The sequence below is a fragment of the Crocuta crocuta genome, unplaced genomic scaffold, assembly GCF_008692635.1.
Source record: "Crocuta crocuta isolate KB4526 unplaced genomic scaffold, BGI_CrCroc_1.0 scaffold25, whole genome shotgun sequence".
In the NCBI taxonomy this organism is placed as follows: domain Eukaryota; kingdom Metazoa; phylum Chordata; class Mammalia; order Carnivora; family Hyaenidae; genus Crocuta; species Crocuta crocuta.
The window spans coordinates 3985447-4005254 of NW_027532015.1; the positions used below are offsets into that span (position 1 = coordinate 3985447).

The window sequence follows — 19808 nt, forward strand, 5'->3', positions numbered from 1 at the left end:
GAGGCAGCCCATGGATAGGAGGATTGGTTGCTCAAAGACTTGAACAAATAAAGGAATATAATGAAAATAATTGGGATCAGTTTCTTCTCAGAGAGGGAGTTGTAAATACAGATAGGGCATTATTCTTCTGACTAAAATAAACCTAAGATACTGTATCTCAACTGGAGTATCAATGTAAGCACAAGGTTTTTAATATATGAGTAACAGATATAGAACACTATAGGGTGTGTGTGTGTCTGTGTGTGCATACAGTCACATATTTTCTAGTTCTGTTCACTGAGGCCTAGAAACAATGACACTACAGAAGCAACGTCTAACACCCAAATCTTGAATCTTAAACACTATTCTTGACTAAAAAGAGCCAGGTATCATTAGAGAAATGGTTGATTCCAGGGAAGGGAAAGTTCAAGGTGAGTTAAAACATCTTTTTAGACCATGAAATAAGGAAGTGCTCAAATAATGATTGGAACACGTCCAAAGGACACAGGAGCCAACTGGTTGGAGCCCCCCATCCCTCCCCACCATCAGCCAAATCTGGGAAACTCTGACCTCCAAAATAAATATGGTTGACTCTTGAGCAATACAGGAATTAGAGGCACCAGCTTCCTGCACAGTTGAAAACCCATGTATAAGTCTTGACTCCCCCAAAACTTTACGAATAGCCTACTATTGACCAGAAGCCTTATAGATAACATAACAATTAACACATATTTTATATGTTAAAATATTATAAACTGTATTCTTACAATAAAGTTAGCCAGATAAAAATATTTTTTTAAAACTCATGAGAAAGAGAAAAATAAAATAAAAACCATAAGCAAGAGAAAACACATTTACACTACTGCGCTGTGTTTATTGAAAAAAGTCTGATATGAAAGGACCTGCACATTTCAAACCTGTGTTGTTCAAGGGTTAACTGTAGTGATGGCAATAGTTTACAATCCCTGGAATCAAATAACACTCCATGATTCTATAGTGAAAGAAACAGAGAGAGAGAGAAACAAAAAAGAAAAGAGAGATTTGTGTCTTATAGTAGAGTGCCATGAAATAAAAGTAGAAAGAATGAGAATGCAGAAAATCACCATTTGGTAGCAATCTGGTATTAACTGAATACATTTGATAAAATTGATGCTGTCAAGAATCATCAATGGATGCTAAAACAAATGGATGAGAGTCTGATAAACAACAGAATATTCAGTTTTCAATGCCTCCTCATAAAATATTTATTAACTATCAGTTCATAAGAACATCATACTTGTTACTTAAACTTATATGCAGAAATCTGACAAATGCCACTTTATCAAAGTAATGAAAGTTAACATCACCAGCGATAATACAAGTCAGCACCATGTACCTCCTGATATGATGCACTGGCGATTTGGTATCACTTTTCTAGTATTTATTCCCACCTCCCAAAATGCATCACCTGAATCTAACCATAGTGAATCCTCAAACAATATCAAATTGAGGGACATTCTACAAAGCTATTGACTGGGACTGAAAAAAAAATTTGCTCGAGAAAAACAGACCAGAGAGACATGACAATTAAATATAATACATGATTCTGGATCAGGTTTTGGACCAATTAAGGACATTACTGAGACAAATGACATTTGAATGGAGCTGGAGCATTAACTGGTAGAATTACATCTGTGTTAATATCCTGATTTTGATGGTGTTCTGTGGTTATGTAGGAGAAAAGTCTTTTTTTAAGGAAATACATATTAAAGTTTTAAAGAGTAATAGGACATTGTGTCTTCAATTGACTCTCAAATGGTTCAGAAAACTAAATGACATATATAGAGAGGATAACACATACACAGACACACACAGAGAGAGACAGAGACAGAGAGAGGAAGTGAGAAAGCAAGAGCAAGAGAGAGAGAGAAAAACAAGTATGATTAACTATTCATTTCGGGGAGGGGATCTGAGCAAAAGGTATATGAGAATTTTCTGTTTTATTCTTGCAACTTTTCTGTAAGTTTGAAATTATTTCTGAATAAGCATTTTTTAAAGGAAAAAGATTAGAGATTTTAATATATCAGTACCTTTAATAGTGCTTACTGAGCACCTATTATGTATCAGCTTTTGCAACCCACTGGAGCTTGAGGCTCACCATCTAGAGAGACAACAAACACATGCAGTAAGATGTGAAACACCTTAGACTAAGCTGATCTCCAGAGTAGAAGGCACCAGAAGGCATAAATAAACACAGGAAGAAAAAGCAGCACATAGTTAAAAAAAAAAAAAAATCTAAAGGGTAATAAAACCCAGACTAGTCGGAATGTGAAGTAGAGTTTCACGGAAGGAGTACTGGATAACAAGGCTACTTTTAATCAGAAGAATTTTCAGTGGAAGATGTTATTTTTCCTTTTTCATTCATAGAAAGGTTCTAGACAGGCTACACTACATTTAGTGCAATGAAGACCCTATTATGGATCTTGACAGTCACACTCATGATTCCCAAGTATAAGTCACTACGAAGACAGACACAAAATCGTGCTCTTCAATGTCCGTATACTGACTTTTAAAAATAATATGGAAAAGATGCAATTCCAACTCCATAAAAGCATAAAATGCATTATTCTCCATCTGGAAACCCTTTCATCGGAAAATGTACAAAGCCTGTGTAAGTTGTCAGTAGGCAAATAAGAGATTCCTAATATCTTTCTATCTTTAAGTCAATAGATTTTCCAGTCCGATTCAAATCACAGTCTTGATTACTTTTGCAAATGGAAGTATGAGGCAACAGGGCTTAGTTTTTTGACCCCAGGGTAACTACACAATGAACCTTATGTCAAATCATATTTTGTTCTACTGAGTAATGGGAGAGAGTAAATCAAGAACCCACAGTGGTATTTTCACAGTCTCTTAACATTGAAACCATACTTGATTTGCATTTCATTATTATCTCTGCTAACAGGATCAGCGATTAAATTCAGACTATTTTTCAGATTGAAAAGTAACCTAAATTGAAATCTATTACTTTCTAAAGGCTGCAATTCTGCCCTATCTTTGTGATGTGAGGTTCATTCACGGAACCCAGCAGGATCCAACTTCAAATGTAGACTCTCCATGGAAGCGAAAATTCAGTGAAAGTATTAACCCTTCATTTCTCAGATCTGACTAATTTTTCCCCCAACAGTGATTGATCATGCGTTATGCAAGAGCCCAAATTTTCATTACTACCCCCAAATAGAAAACCAGGGCTGGACATAAAGTACTATATGGATCTGAAAACCTTAGTAGTTAGGCACCGGAAGATGGGAAAAGAGAAAACGAATCCAGTCCTTTGCCTTTTCCTCGTTTCTCTCTCTCCTTTGAGAATCTGATCCTCTGTGTATGAAGTTCAAGCACAAATTCGCATGTATGAATGTTCGCAGATACATCATTGGAATACTCTCAAATGATGTTAATTTTTCATCCCAATCAAATTCAATGAACGTTATCCTGTCCTCAAATAACAGAACACTGCTTAGAGTAGCTCACATTTTTCTTAATATTTGGCAAATAGTCTTTGAGTTGGCTACCAGCCTAAAATTTCCTTACAATCACAGAATTTGCCCCGGGGTTAAAAGCCAGCCACCCACGTTTGAAACATTTATGTCTGAACCTGCAATTTGTTGGCCACCCACACTAGCTCATTAAAATGTTGGAACCAAATTTGCTTTGCCAGCTTAATTATCAAAGCCAAGAAATCCATTTCCCACCAACTGAATCCATGACAGCATTCTCTCTCAATGAAAAAATGAAGACCTATGTATCACCCCTTTCTCTAGATTAGTTGACGCACCTGTCTACTACGAAAGAAATGTGAGATCAGAGCAAGTCTCGTGTACACAGCAAAAGTCCAACCCAGGCCAGGGCCAGGTGTGTCCCTCACCCCAAGTCACACTTTGGTAAGTGAAATAAATCATTGACGGCATGTATTGGCCTGGGCGGATCTTCTCTTTCAAGATCTATGGGACTTTACTTTAATCTTCTATTTTGAACTTTCTCCATTCTGGGTCCTTTTAATTTCTGTGGCTGATGGAAACAGATTTCTGACCGACTAGTGAAATATCAAAGTCTTCTGGTGAAGGTCTTCCTTGTTCTCAGGGAAACCAAAGCACCATATCAGGCACATGCTCAGCCTTTAACACTGTGGTTGACAAATGTTTTTGGTAATGGATCAGAGAGTAAATATTTTCATGTTTGCAAGCTATGTGGTCTCTGTCCCCGCTATTCAACGCTGCCACTGAAGTATGAAAGCAGCCATAGACAATGCGTAAACAAATGGGCACAGCTGTGTGCCAATAAAACTGTATTTATAAGAACAGGAAGAGGGCTAGATTTGGCCCGTGGGCTGTTGTTTTCTGACCCCGGCTGTAACATTTCTCGTCTAGTGAAACACGGCCTTTATATAGAAAACAAAACAAAACAAAAACAAACCAACGCTGGGACAGAGTTTCTGAAACAGTTGTTCATAAATCACCTGGATCGAAGTCCGCCAGAATGTCTGAAGGCCATTCATGGACCCTGGGCTCCAACCCTACTTGATGGAATCAGGGTCAATTTAAGGACTGGGGTGCGGGAATCTGCACATTTACAGGCACCAAATTTAAGATTTTTACGGCCATAACTTCAAGGAGAGAGAGGATATAAAAGTGTGCTTCTGTTGGGAATGATGGTTTGGGGGGGGAAACTCTATTATCCTAACCTTAAGCCCAAAAGAAAGATTCACTCTCATCTCAAGGACTATTTATGACCCTACAGACGAGTGTAAACTTCAGCCATTTGCTTAGAAAAATTTCTTTAATACAACAAAGAGAAAATAAATGTTCCACATCCTATTCTCTGCTTCTCCTATATAATGGCCTTTTTAATCTTAGTTTGGGATTTTTAATCTGTAAGTAGCTGGGTGTAAGCCTTAATTGCTTAATTCTTTACAATCCATTCTTCATGCATCTATGTTTATGTAGCTGATGCCATCACTCTTTTGATTTTTTTGGTCTGGGCATCTCAGAAAACTTTCACTTCAATGGAAACAGCTATACAACATGCACAGACAGCTGCACAGCACTCTACCAACTCCCTTTATGTGTCAGGCTTTGTACAAAAGCTCTTACTAGGGGTCACAAGGGACATTTCCTTTCTTCCCTAACTCTTCTGTCAGTAACAGATGCTTAATTTGGAATGTAATTCTCTTTCCTGCCCCCGACCCAGACTAAGAAACACTTCTTAAGTGGGTGCGAGGCTCCCCTCTTTGCATATTCCATTTGTCTGTCACATTGCACTTGAAACACCATGTTGATATCACCCATCATTCATTTTCCCTACACGGTAACTATGTGGCTGGAACTCACTGTCTGGGACCAATCGGGAGACTATGGTGCATTACAAGCCATTGGTTTACTTTTCATAGCACCTCCTGAGGATTTTAACTGAAGCATGCAAATCTGGGTGAAAACAACACAGTATGCAATTTCGATCATCCATTCACTTCCAGGCTAGCCACCCATCCCAAGGCACCACCCAATCCCTGCATCACAGAATCATGGTGTCTGTTAGGTTTCAGTCAAGCTCTTCCCTATGTCACAGTCAAGTCCCCTTAAAGAGTTTCCTCTTTGGTGGGAGGCTCATCAGGTCTGCTGCTCATAAGCAATGAAATGTCCCAGATGAGGAGAAAGGTGGGGAGTTGAATATCATGGAAAGAAAAGCAGACTTAGGATTCAGCCTGTCTTTAACTACAAAGTCCATGATCAACCAATTACTGAGAAACTCTCTAATCCTGTAATTCCCATTCACATGATTAATGATTTAAATCGGAACAGGGCTTTACACAGAATGGGAAAGCTGTTGACAAACTTCAGGAAAACTACATTTCCAAACTCAAACTCAGTTCCTCCCAAACAAGAGAACTTTTCATTCTCAACTTCTTTTTGTTTTCCTTTCTCTCTGACCAAGACACTGTTCATATTGAATGGCAGTAGGTTTCTTCTTAAGTTTATTTATTTATTTTGAGAGAGACAGTGAGAGAACATGAGAGGGGCAGAGAGAGTGAGAGACAGAGAGAGAGAGAGAGAGAGAGAAAGAGAGAGGGGGAGAGACAGAATCCCAAGCAGGCTCTGCAATGCCAGTAAAGAGTCCGATGTGGGGCTTGAACTCACCAACCAGGAGATCATTACCGGACCTGAAACCAAAAGTCAGTCGCTTAACCAACTGAGCCACCCAGGTGGCCCAATGGCATTAGTTTTGAAGTATATAATATATACTTTGAAAATAAAAACGAAGGGTGGTTTTCCACAAGGTACATATTTTTTCAGTGAACAAATATTTATTGAAGATCTACCATGTGCCAGGCACTATGCAGTGGGAACATACAGCTCAACAAAGAGGAACAAGCCCTCTGGGGTCCTCTGCTCTCTAGGAATTAATTTTTGTCTTGAGTCTCACTCCCGCCAAGCCTTGCTTTGACATTGGTTGGTTTTTTCCATATTTGTGTTTGTTTGTTTGTTTGTTTCATTTACTGGATTCAAGATTCAAAGGCATAGAAGGCTATACAGTGAAGAACATCCTCCTATTTCTGTCTTCTTCTACTCGTTTCCCTCCCTAGAGGCAACCCATGGTATTAGCTTCTCATATAGCCTTCTAGAAAATGTTGTGTGATTCAAGCAAACAAGTAGACACTCCTTCTTTCCTTTTCTTTAAGTACAATAAATACATCAATCATATGCTCTGTTTTGCACCTTGCTTTTTATACTTGACAAGTCTTGGAGATCATCCCAGCTTAGGACATCTTGTTTATAGCTGCAGAGTATTCCACTGTGTGGATATACCACATTTTTTTTACAGTTTATTTATTTACTTTTGAGAGATAGAGAGCAGGGGAGGAGCAAAGAGAGAGGGAGGGAGAGAGAGAGAGAATATCGAGCAGGCCCCACACTGACAGAGCCCGACTCAGGGCTCCATCTCATGAACTGTGAGATCATGATCTGAGCTGAAATCAAGAGTCAGCAGCTTAACTGACTGAGCCACGCAGGCGTCCCTATACCACAATTTAAGGAGTGCCTTTGATGGACAACTAAGTTGCTTTCAATCTCTTATTCTTATGAACTATTAACATACATTTTATCATTTATACACATTTGAATATAAAAAGTTATCCTTAAGGGGGTGACTTGGCTTAGTTCACTGCTTGCTACGCAGGTAGCCTCTGGTCCATAAGCAGAAACAACACCGGCTGACCTTGTGCCCCTCACCCCCACCCCGTGAAGCCCCCTGCAGCCCTAAGAGACGCGTCAAAGACAACGCGCTGAGATTCGGATCCTGTTGTGCTGTGTATCCCAGAGAGTTTCCTTGTGAGAACGGGAAAGTGAAGAATCCAGTAGAGATTCTGGGAAACCTGCAAATAATCAGCTTGTTTTTCTGAGGTCTCCAAACAACTTCAGCCAACTGCCTGGAGCCCCGGAGCAGCCAGAAGCGGACTGAGGGGTTAAGAGCTTACAGAACTGTACCCCTGCTGTCACAGATGGAGTTCAGGCACCGGGCATCATAAATCTACATGAATTTCTTGGTCAAAGGCTCTGCTGGCATGATTTTTTTTCTTTCAAAATGCTGTGAAATGTGCAACCTTGCTCTCTCCCTCCCTCCGTGCAGTTGCACACTCACATGTCCCTGCAAGAAGGCATAACTGGAGTGTTTCCTTTTAAACCTTTTAAATCAAACACCTTCCATAGGTACTTTGGCAGCCCTTCCAAGTCTTTAAAAGTGAGGGGGCAGAGACAGGACCACCCGCATGCAGTCAGTTTATTTGCACGGGGTGGGGGGGGGAGGTGTAATCCTTGCGGTGGGCTCCACGGGGCTGCCCCTCCTCCCACTCCTTTTACAGGTGCTCCCTCCTCCCGCTCTCGGCTGCGGGGACTTCGGTCTCAATGCGAACCTTGTCATTAGTATAAATGACCAGAGTCCCGTCCTTATTACCCCCACACTTCACTTGGTAGTGGCAATTTACTGAGTGCCCGCAACAGGAAAGGTGCTGTAAAATTTATTAAATTCTGCAGTGATTGAAAGTGCATCATGTAAACGAATCCAGATGTAGTTCTGGAAAGGCTGGAAAGATTTTTACAGACACGAAAATGAATCCGTCATACTTATCTCACGTAAATGGTAAGGGCGGGGGGAGGGGGTGTGAACTCACAAACCGTAGGAGTATTCATTTACAACATATTAAATTAGTTCACAGATTGTAATAAAAGCTTTAAAATCACCTGACACAGAAGAGCCCTTTCAGTACACTGGTCCGGAGCACATTTCCTTCATGCTGCCTCAAAAATAGTAAATGATAGCAGACCTGTAACTTGGAGTAAATGGTGAAGGGCATGGTCTATTTTGTAATGGTCAAGTTTCTTGCCAATTAAAATTTGGTCCTTTAAAGGAACTATTAATGGCGGCGGCTTACGTGAGGTTGGGGGCAGTGTGACTTAACCTATGGAAACTGGGCACTAAATGAAAAAAATTTCAAAAGTTTCTGGGAGACGATGGGACCCAGGAACTTCCCTCTGTTTTATTTCTTCTTCTCCCAAGCCGCAGCTTGCTGAGGGCACTTTCTGGAAGTTCACCAGCAACAACACACTTTGTAAAATGTTTTGAAGTGCTTTATGCGCACATTAAAATTATGAGATTATGTAAAACTATAACAAGATCTTACAATGTAAAAAAAAAAACCTTACAAGAGTATCTTACAATTTTTTAATACCTCACAGTTCTTTTTTTTTAATGTTTATTTATTTTTGAGAGAGAGAGAAACACAGGGTGTGAGCGGGGGAGGAACAGAGAGAGAAGGAAACACAGACTCCAAAGCAGGTTCCAGGCTCTGAACTGTCAGCACAGTTGACAGTGACCTCGACCTCACAAACAGTGAGATCATGACCTGAGCCGAAGTCGGACGCTTAACCAACTGAGCCACCCAGGCGCCCCTCGTATGTTTCTTTAAAAGGTGTCTTTAAAAGGCTTCAGATTCTGTGTCTCCTCTCTCTGACCCTCCCCTACTTGCACTCTGTCTCACTCTGTCTCCCAAAAATAAATGTAAAAAACAAAAATGTAAAAGGGGTCACTGACTTGTCGATCTCTGCGAGCAGGTACTTCCACATGAGGGGGACACGCTGCACGCATCAATAAAATGCAGTCTGAGGAAACATGTCCACAACGACGCCTGGTACCTAGTCTCCCACAGGCCTCCCTCCTTGTTCCTCCCTCTTGGCACCCTCTTTCGTGTCCGCTCCCCTCCTACACGGAGCTGGGACTGCTCTGTGTGGTCAGCAGATTATGACAGAAGTGAAGGCACATCACTTCCCACATGAGGTTATAAAAACCACAGCTTCCATTTTGGGTTCTCTCTGTCTCTCATTCTCTGTGTCTCTCATTCTCTCTTTCTGTCTCCCTCTCATGATTCCCTTGGAGAAGCTGGCTGCCACGTCATGAGCGGTCTTATGAGAGACGGATGAGGCCACAAACGGAAGCCTCCTGCCGGCTGCCACGTGAGTGAAGGTAAAGCTGACGCTCTGTCCCAAGAAAGCCCTCAGATGAGACCACAGCCCCCGGTCAGCTTGGCTGCACCCTTGGGAGAGGCCTGGTGAGGAGCGGTGCTGCTCACACGATGGGAAATGGTTCCGCTTTAAGCCACTACGTTTTGGGGTAGTTATATCGCAACAGACATCGATACTGAGGCACCCAAACCGAGAAAACGCTAAGCCAATGACGACATTGTTACCTTGATGAACTCCTAGATAATTAAGATGAAAATTGCAAGCATTAAACTTGAAGAAAAACTACAGCACAGTATACACACGCATTAAACTGTATAGAAAATGTGTCTGTATGTGTTTTCTCAAAGACCATGGAGAACTTGCAATGAAATCAATAGTTACCCTTTTTCATTTCTCGGGTTAGTTTATAGTATGCAGAACTATCTAAAGTAAGAAAAACATCTGATTCCGTAAAATGTAAGCACACTATTTAATGAATGGTCAGTAATAAAGGTATAAAAATAATGACACTGTGACTTAACACCACAGAATAAGGGAAGTGTTTTATCTCCATAAACAACTGTGGTGGATTTGTGGAGATTTTAAACATGTCTGCAAATTCGCTAACACTTCTTGCGACAAGAGATGGTTCTATTTTACCTTCCCTTGGATTTGGGCTGACATTAGTGCTTTGGTGTTAATAGGAAATACTGGAAGTAAAGATACGTGGCTTCCCAGGCTACAACAGACAAGGCCATTCGGCCTCCACCTGGTTCATCTGGGATACTCACTCCAAGGGACGTAACTGTCATGTAAGTCTACTTTCCTGTTGGAAAAGTCATGCATAGGCATCACCTGCTAGCCATCTGCAGGGCCCCCGCTGAATCTTCAGATGACTGGCAGACCCAGCCCAAGTGACTCCTGAATGAGAACCACCAAACCGAGCCATTCCCGAATGCTTGAGCCACAAAATAAGACTGTATTGTTTTATATCACTACATTTTAGGAAATGTGTTAAGCAGCAGTAGCAATCAGAAGAAGTCAATCGTAAATTTGGTACCAATTTTCACCAATCCTTAGATGTATATTCTTTGCTGTAGGACATTAAGAAGTAGAGTTTTTGTCTCCACTTTTGAGCCCGGGCTTAATTTATGGCTTGCTTTGGCCAACAGAAGTGATGGTGTACTGCTTTCAAGCTTAGGTATCAGTGGCTTCCTGCCCTTCCACACTGTCCGCACTCTGCCACTGCTGTAAGAATCCACCTAGGTTAGTCATCCAGAAGACAAAAGACCATAAGATGCTCACCTGCCTCTACACTGTCCCACGTTCTCCCAGACCAACTGGCTCCCAGTTAGCCATAAACACATGAGGGTAGCCTCCACTCAAGATGAGAAGAACTGTCCAGCTGACCAAAAGCACCAATAAATCTATCGTTGTGTATGCCACACTTTTGTGGTTGTTTGTTACGCAACATTACTGAGGCAAAGGATAGCTGATACAAACAGTCATGACAAAAGCAATATCCTAGGGCGCCTGGGTGACTCAGTTGGCTAAGTGTCCAACTTCGACTCAGGTCAGGATCTCGTGGTTCATGAGTTCAAGTCCCACGTCGGGCTCTGTGCTGACAGCTCAGAGCCTGGAGCCTGCTTTGGATTCTGTGTCTCTGCCTCTCTCTCTGCACCTCCCCCACTCATGTTCTGTCTCTCCTACTCTCTCTCAAAAATATATAAAATATTAAAAAAATAAATAAAAGCAGTGTCTTTGAGAATCAATGTACCTTTTATACAACTTGAAAATGTCAGTTTGCAAAAGCTCAAGGTTATGCATGTCAAAATTTCTTTTATGACTTAATGCAGACTAATTAGTATGCAACACTCTAACTTTGTTTTAGGAATTATCATGTAGCTTAATTAACGATCTATAACTTATACTGATGTATATAAAAGGGCAGTAATTTAAACTAAGTAATCTAACTCTAGAGTTAGGTTAACTGGCAAAGCTCAGTACTGGAAGTAATGATTTGGTGGGTTTGGGAGGGTTTTTTTAATTGCTTTTCTTCTCTGGTAATAGTAATACCCCCTATTGTAGTTTTGGGACTGTAGAGAGAAGTCAGAGTTGAGCCCACTTGTGAAAAGGTCGAGATAGAACTCCCTTGGTATGTATATTAACCCCATATTGCTTAGCAGATGGACAGTAAGGTTCAGACTTAACCCAACAGCGGGGTTGATTTTACCCACACACTTTTCCTAATAATAGCCATGCAGTAATTACGTACATGCCAACTATGTACCAAACTACTGCGGTGATCTATTTAAGTAATGGAAACAGAAATATCTACATACAATACTTATTACTCCCAGGAAAAGACAAACTTAAACACTATTTACATAAATTCAGATAAAGCACCACCTCTAAAGCCAATAGCCAACCATATAATGAAGTGTCGAAAGGACATTTTTTGAACCATATTTATGGCCTTTATTCTAATCTTGATCCAAGGCAGCTTACCCAAAATTTTCAAAGCAGTTATAATTCTAAGCAGCCTAAAAAAAAAAACAAAAAACTACTACATGGCTATTCAGTCTGCCCTCTTTTTAAACTTTGAAACCCCCAGGCGTTCAGCCATGAGGTTCAATATTATGGTCAGAGTTCAAAAGTTTTCTTGCTCAAGTTACTTCTGGCTACTGGGTTTTCTCTTCTAGCTACTAATTTAACCCAACTGCATTCTAAAACGGACTCAGGCAATACATTTAAAACTGTGGGCAAAACAAATAAGATGGCTCTGTGTCCTCCCTGTCCTCCAGGAAAGAACATCCCTGCCCACTCAAACTGGCATCAAATGTTCTACACACAGTGCCGCTGCAGACACCACCTGATGCACAGCAGCGGAGCTGGGGTGCAGATGGACGTGCAAACACACTGGGCGGAACAACAGAAAGTTTCAGTGAAAGGTCAAGACAACTTTGGAAAGATGCAGTGAGTGTGAATTTGAGAATAAAATGTGAGACCAGACCGAGTGACATTGCTGGGCTGTTCCAACCCTGAGACTCACTGATGAATAGCCACACAAATAGGAAAGGAGTTTGGAAACGAGACAGCTTCCATCGGGCAGAGACACCCAAGCTGGCTCGAAATAACGACACCGTGATAACAATCCGCAGAGCTCCTGGCTTTGGCTGCCTGAGTGCCATTTCCCAGTTCCGTTCCTGCTTGGGATAGAGACAGCTGCAAGAGAATGTCGCTCCCACCCTAACCATAAAAAAAAAAAAAAGACAAACAGCTAATCTACAAAAACCACAAGTTTCAGAGCCAATTGAATTCTGAGGTCAAAAGGCAGCTAAGTGAACTGAATTCCAGAGGGTGATAAACTGCCTCTGCGGGGGAGAGGGGAGGCGCACCCTTTCACCTGTGACAAAGAGGGGGAGAAAGGGGTGGTGGTCAGAAAAGCAGGTGAGGGGCAAGTAACTAAGATTTTAGCAAATGAGTGCGATTAGCTCAGGACCCCTGGATCCCTACAAGGAGAAGCCGGCCCCCCACCCACTCTTTTTTACAGGCTTCCGCCCAATGTTCCTGAGAAAGTGGGGACAGCGTCAAGACTGGAGAGGGTCCTTCAGCGCACAGGCCTTGTTGGGGCTTGACGGGGGAGCAAGGACATCTTGAGAAGCCCGTGTGCACTTTGGGCCCGGCACAGGTACGAGGAGTGAGTAGCCGCACATGAGGGACAGTGTCTTCGTCAGCTTGGCCTGCTGGAGTACAATACGATGGACTGGGGAGGGCTCAAACAACAGACATTTATTTCCTCCAGTTCTGGAGGCTGCCAAGTCCAAGCCCAAGGTGCCAGCAAGGTCAGCTCTCAGTGAGGGTCTGCTTCCCGGCTGCCTTCTGATGTGGTGGAGAGAGAAAGCGTTCCGGTATCTCTTCCTCTTCCTACGGGGACATAAATCTCTTCATGGGCTCCACTCTTCTGACTTCATTTAACTTCATTACCTCCTAATGGGCCCATCTCTTAATGCCACCATATTTGGAGTTAAGGCTTCAACATATGGATTTGGGGTTTGTGGGGAACACAAAGATTCAGTCCGTAACAAATGGGCACAAGACCTGCCTGTGTCCCAACCTTCTCTAACGCTAAACAAAAGCCACCTGCCGCTGAGGACAGGCGAGAAACTGCCCATGTTCCAGACGTGCCCCTGACATGAGGCAAAGACAGTATGTTGCTGGGAAAGAGGCAAGAAACCCTTCCAACCGTCACCCCCCTGCCCCCACCCCTCCTCCTCACCCCAGGTAAGGATGGCTGCCTCGGAAAGGCAGAACGTCACTTCCTTCACTGGTACTGGAAGGCACTAAGTACAAGCCATTTCCCCCTGAGCAGGGAGGGGCTCATGTCCAGGATCTTGCACCGGTATAAAATAGAAAAGGGAAGAAAATGTTTGCCTATAAGGGTGGACTGTTCCCAAAGCCAAGGGACGTAAGAAAGGACTTAATATTCCCAAGGAAACCCTGCTCGTTCATAGACACTAGGTTTCCTCAAGCCCCGCCCGAACATCCTCTCTGTGGGTTGACACAGAAAGATTCAAGCACTAATGCTCTTTACGCTTATCTCCTTTACAAAATCCACAGAGACTCCAGCCACGTCTAGAACAAAGGTGACTGCTCTTTGGATATCTTAGTCCTAGTTCTGATGGTTCTGACCTTATGCCAGCCCAGCCCAGGCTGCCATCCAGGCACCCCCACGGGCACCTACCGCTCACTACTCCTAAGTATCCATCCACCAGGCCCCAAGCGCTCGGCTGTGAAGTGCGGAGTGTGCTATTCTTCCTTCTGGTTGGCTGCTTCTCAGACAGAAAGTGAGTTCAGTGGGCCTCTTCCCATTCCTGTCTGGGGTCTTTCAAACCACGACTCTGATATCCCCACCTGACATCTTCTCCATATAGAAAGAATGATTATCCACAGTGACCCTGTAATCTCCTCCAGACACGAACCACATCACATGTGGTTATGGGCCAGGCCATCAGTTTCTCAGGATGAACATACAGCCTTTCCCGCCTACTTCTCACCAACCTACCCAAGCACTCCAGCTAAATGTCCTCTATAAATGTCCCACAGTATGTTCCAGAAGGTCCCCTGACACAATCCACCCTGCAGCGCCATCAGCTCCCCACTCCTGCCTGACCTGCTTCCCTCTGGAAGAGAGAAGGAAGCTAGTGTGCACTGCACACGGACCAGCCAACAGGTGCTTTCACACTCATTCAGTTCTTGTTTCATTACTATCTTCGTTCTGCACAAAATGGCCACATGGCTGGGAAGTAGGGAGCTGAGATTGAAACTGCTAACCCCATAGCTCACACCTTCCCTCCATTCTTTCCTGTGTCGTTAGAAGGCCAAAGGGGTAGGGACAGTGAAGAAAAGCTGGCATCCCTCCATCCCAATCAGGCGAGGCAGCAGGGGCTACGTGAGACACTCCTCCCAGCCACCTGTCCGGAATCACCAGCAGCAATTTCCCCACCAAGAGGTTAACACTTCCCAGTCCGGGCAGCCGAGGGGGAAAACTGACCAGACCCACAAGAGGGCTCTTTTCCAGGCGATGATGAAGTGACTCCCCCTTGTTTAAAGAAGTCTTTCAATTGCCCCTCTCCTTCACATCCTCCAAACCCCAATAAAGACCTACTTTCAATATGCAGAGATTCACAGAGAAAAAGAAGGAAACAAACTGAAAAGATACTAGGAAGGTAAATCCCCTCCCATTTTAATTTCAAGAATAAGCTTGTGTAGCGATAACTTTTCAAATCATATAACTACGGGGTAAAAGCCTAAAGATTAGCTTGATTAAGTCTGAGCCTAACAAAAAGAATCCTAACCAAATTCTGGGTTCTCTTCTACATTCAATCCAAATACACTTGGATTAGATTGTAGACAGTAAAACACCACTGCTTACAAGTGAAGCAGCGACCACACGCACACATGCACTAGAGGAAAACTTGTCCCTTTGATTTTTCAAGAAATGTGTACTTAGGCCAGCAAGGACACTATTTCCGGTTCCTGTTAACTTGAGTCCCCATCTTTTTTTCTTCCCTCCCTTGAATCAGCTCTAGTACTTTCATAAAGATAATAGAAAATGAACAACAGTTGCTTTGAGCACCTGAAGGACAAACCTGCAACGAAAGTGTCCGTTCTCTGGCTCATAAAGTTTCCTTGCAGAAATAACAATGTAAAAAGTTTTGAAGGTCTGAAACATGTTTCAGCCTCCTTCATAAGCTCAGTCTTCTAGATATTCACTACTTTTCAAGATACAACAGGGTGAAGTTCGCCTTACCAAAATACCAACAGATCTTAAGTAATATGAAAAGTTCAAGATAATGAAACTTCAAAAAAGCCTTAATTCTGAACACTATTGAAAAATTACATCAACTCTCAGTTACCTCTCCAAATGTGAATAGCCTTTCGAAGAGATGTACTCCCTTTTCTGGCAAACTTTTTTTAGAAAGCCTCACCATTTTATTGCTATTTTCACTTACAATCGGTGACTTTGGGGACACTGAGTTTTTAAGAGAGAATCGTTTCCCTCTTTTCTCATGTCTTTTCTACATAACTTTTAGAAGAAAGTCAAAACAAAACCAAAAGCCCTCCACTAATTTTCCAATATCTTGGGATTTTTTTTTCCAGTTGACTTTGGGTAGCTAATCATGGAATCAAGTCTGAAGGCAGATTATTCATTTCCTATTCTTTTTCTAATTAACATGATCTATGAACATTTCTACACAACATAACAAACACTGAAATAATCCTTCTGCAGAAGCTCCGGAAGACATTTACATAAACAACCGAATTATATAATGACTTGGGGATTTTGAAGGATTTCCCTCAAAAGTGAAATCCCAAATAAACAAAATGATCTGGGAGAACAATTTGAAGCCCTTAGCTACATAAAATGGTCTATTTTCTGCACATGTTTACACCAGTCCTCAGATACAGAATTTTGGTCATGTGGATTTCCAGAAACCGAAAACACATATACCACACATACATTGGAAAAATACTAATTTCAGGAATTAGAATTTATGAAATTAGAATTTCATACATTTGCAAGTATATTTTCATTTTATGAATTATGTATTATATATATATACATACACACACACATATATATAACAATCACCCCACCGAAAAAATACAGTAATTACAATTTCATATATCTCTTATTAAATAATTGTTTTATGAACCTGAACTCAGGTTTCAAAATGATATGAAATCACCTACACTTCAAGTGTATTACACTCTCACATAAGTCTTAAAGACAAATGCCTTTACCATTCATTAGAAAACAAATTATAGGGGCACCTGGGTGGCTCAACTTCGGCTCAGGTCATGATCTCATGGTTCGTGGGTTCAAGCCCCACGTCAGGTTCTGTGCTGACAGCTAGCTCAGAGCCTGGAGCCTGTTTCAGATTCTGTGTCTCCCTCTCTGTCCCACCCCTGCTCACGCTGTTTCTCTCTCTCTCTCTCTCTCAGAAATAAATAAAAAACATTAAAAACAAAAGAAAGAAAGAAAATAAATTATAAACTTCCAGCCTTGGGGCGCTGGGTGGCTCAGTCAGTTAAGAGTCCGACTCTTGATTTCAGCTCAAGTTCCTGAGTTCAAGCTCGGTGTTGGGCTCTGCACTGACAGTGCAGAGCCTGCTTAAGACTCTCTGTCTCCCTCTATCTCTGCCCCTCCCCTGCTTGCTCTCTATCTCTCTCTCTCAAAATAAACATTAAAAAAAAAAACATAAAATAAAATTCCAGCCATGACTTCCCTCTCTGAAATACATTTCCAGAAAGCCTCACCCAGGTAGCCACTAAATACCATAAGGGCACAAACGTCCCACAGGCTGTTTACACGCAGCATTCTCTAATTGAGCCTTGTAAAGAAGCAGAGGGTACCAGGCCCTCACCCGGTGTGTGACACAGGGCTGAGTATCGTCTTGCCAGGAAGGCTGAAAAGCATAATCAAATGGCGCCTTCTGCATGCAAAGAGAAGGGGCTTGCATCCCTCCCTCCCTGACTGGAGCACCATCACTTGCAAAGCTCTGCGTCCGCCAGCCAGCGTGTCATCTGGCCCCTCCTGCTGGGGGAATGGCTCAGAGGTTCACAAAAGTCACTCCCTGAGTGCCCAAGAATGAGCCAGTTGCCCTGCCACTCAATTCCTGCAGCTGCCTCATTTCCAGTAATGTATTCAATAATTATTTACTGTGTCTTACGTCCAAGGCCGCTGAAGGCCTTGCAGACACAGAGGGGACCGAAACCAGGTACTTCCTCTGGCCGCAGGGGGTACATAAGCAACGAGGGAAGGTGGTGAGGGGCTGGGAAAGCATGTAATAGGATCACTTGACCCAGCCAAGGATTCAGGGAAGGCTCTGCTGAGATCTGAAGGACAATTAGGGGCTAAGTAATGGACTGGAATCTTCTGGCAGTGGGTACGGCAGTGCGAAGGCTTGTGGCGAGACAAAGCAGGGCCAAGGCCGTTGTGCTCAGGGTCAGGACACCAAAGTGAGGCGTGATGTAGAAGCAGGAGACGAAGGCAGAGCTGGCCCTGGAACGGCCCTTCTGCTCAGCTGGGAAAAGACCTCTAAGTCATGGGAGTCACGGTGGGGTGGGGGGGGTGGGCAGGCTGGGAAAGGCATGACGGATGGGAGGCTTTATCTGATTTACATTGTGAAAAATTCGCTCTGGCTGCAGAGCAAACATTTGGCATGGAATCTGGGTGGACAGAGCGAAACTAGTTTGATGGCTGCTCCAGTAGCCTGGGGAAGAGAATATTGTAGTTTATATTACAGTGTCAAAAATGGAGTTGGACCAAAGTAATAACACTCAAGAAGTATTTAAGAAGCAAAATCCACAGGACTAATGATAGTGTGTACGTTTTGTGAGGGATGACTTCCAAACTTGAACATGGACCCTGGCCAAGATATGGAAAAGGAGAACCATCATGGCACCGCGGTACGTCCCAGTGATAGTAAAGAATTAGAGACCAAAATCCCGAATCCAGTTCGATACCATACCTGAGGTTTCTTTCTTCCTTCTCCAAGAGGAGAAGCAGAAATAGATCTAGAAGGGAGAGGATAGAAGGAAAAGTTATTCCTGTCTACGAATCTGTAAAGTATCAGGCTTGTCTAGCATAAAATCCTATTATCAGAAAAGTCAGCGCTTGAAAGCACTTGAAACAACAAATCTTATTATTCCAGACTCTGGAAACCAGCCCCTACAGACGTACTGTGAAGACCATCTCCAACGATGATTAAAATGATGATAATGAAATTGTCATGCCCTAACGATCATTAATATTAAAAAAGAATTACTATTTTATTGAGAACCTTGTAGCAGGCAAAGGAATGGGGTGCTTAATCCTTAATGACTACCATGCAGCTGATGAGGAAAATGAAGCTCAAAGATGTTCAATCAAAATGTGTCCTGGTAAAGGTTTAAAACAAGCTCCTTCGGTGTCCACTCTCCTGCTCTCAGCTCTAGGATCCCTTTCATAATTTTGATTCTAAAATTCTTCTTGCCTTCTGGGTAGAGACATCTTCACTCATGAATATACACTGGTGTCTTTGAACTTCTTGGTATTTCCCAAGCACAGAATGTGGGACAGCACATTTCCTCCCACCCTGGCCCTAAATACATGGCACTTACAAATCTGGCTGTATTTCAGAGCCAAGAGAGTATATATAAAATCTCCCATAACTTATAAATGACACAGAAAGGGAGAGAGAATTAAAGTATGTCTTAAAGTAATTCTGTAAAGACCTTAGTCCTTCATTTTTAATCAGGCTGGTTCAGATAATCTTTCTTACTCATACTTTTATGCCCAGAACCACCAAATCTTACTTCTATGGAACCTCAAATAAACTCACACCCATAATGTATGCTCATAAGTAAAAAATTAAGAGAAAAAAGTTAGGTAATAAAAAAATGTGACAGGTGCCTTGTTCTTGATTCACTGGTTTATTACACAATCTCTACTTCAAAGAAGGGTGATCACTTGTTAAATAAAAAGCATTGTGATGAGGTCTCAGGTTAAGTTCCCTAGAAGGAGAGTCTGAGATAGGAACCTGGACACAGTCCTTCAGAGAAGGCGCAGCTGTGAATCTTAGCAGTCTACACTCACAGAGGCAACCCAGAGAGGGGCCTAGGCAGTGCCCTACAGGCTATTTTTACAAGGTAAACTCACTTCCTTATAAAACTTTTCCGTATATGGAGCATCCTGGGCTCTTATGATGCCCCTCTCCCTCTACCGAGAAGAAAACTGAAATTCAGAGAGGTGGA

The 19808-nt window shown here is 42.5% G+C and overlaps 1 protein-coding gene across 1 annotated transcript in view; it reads right to left on the reverse strand.

Annotated features, from left to right (window-relative positions):
* UST (uronyl 2-sulfotransferase) overlaps positions 1–19808 on the reverse strand; it is a 296705-nt gene that overhangs the window by 229100 nt on the left and 47797 nt on the right. The gene's annotated exons all lie outside the window — the stretch shown is intronic.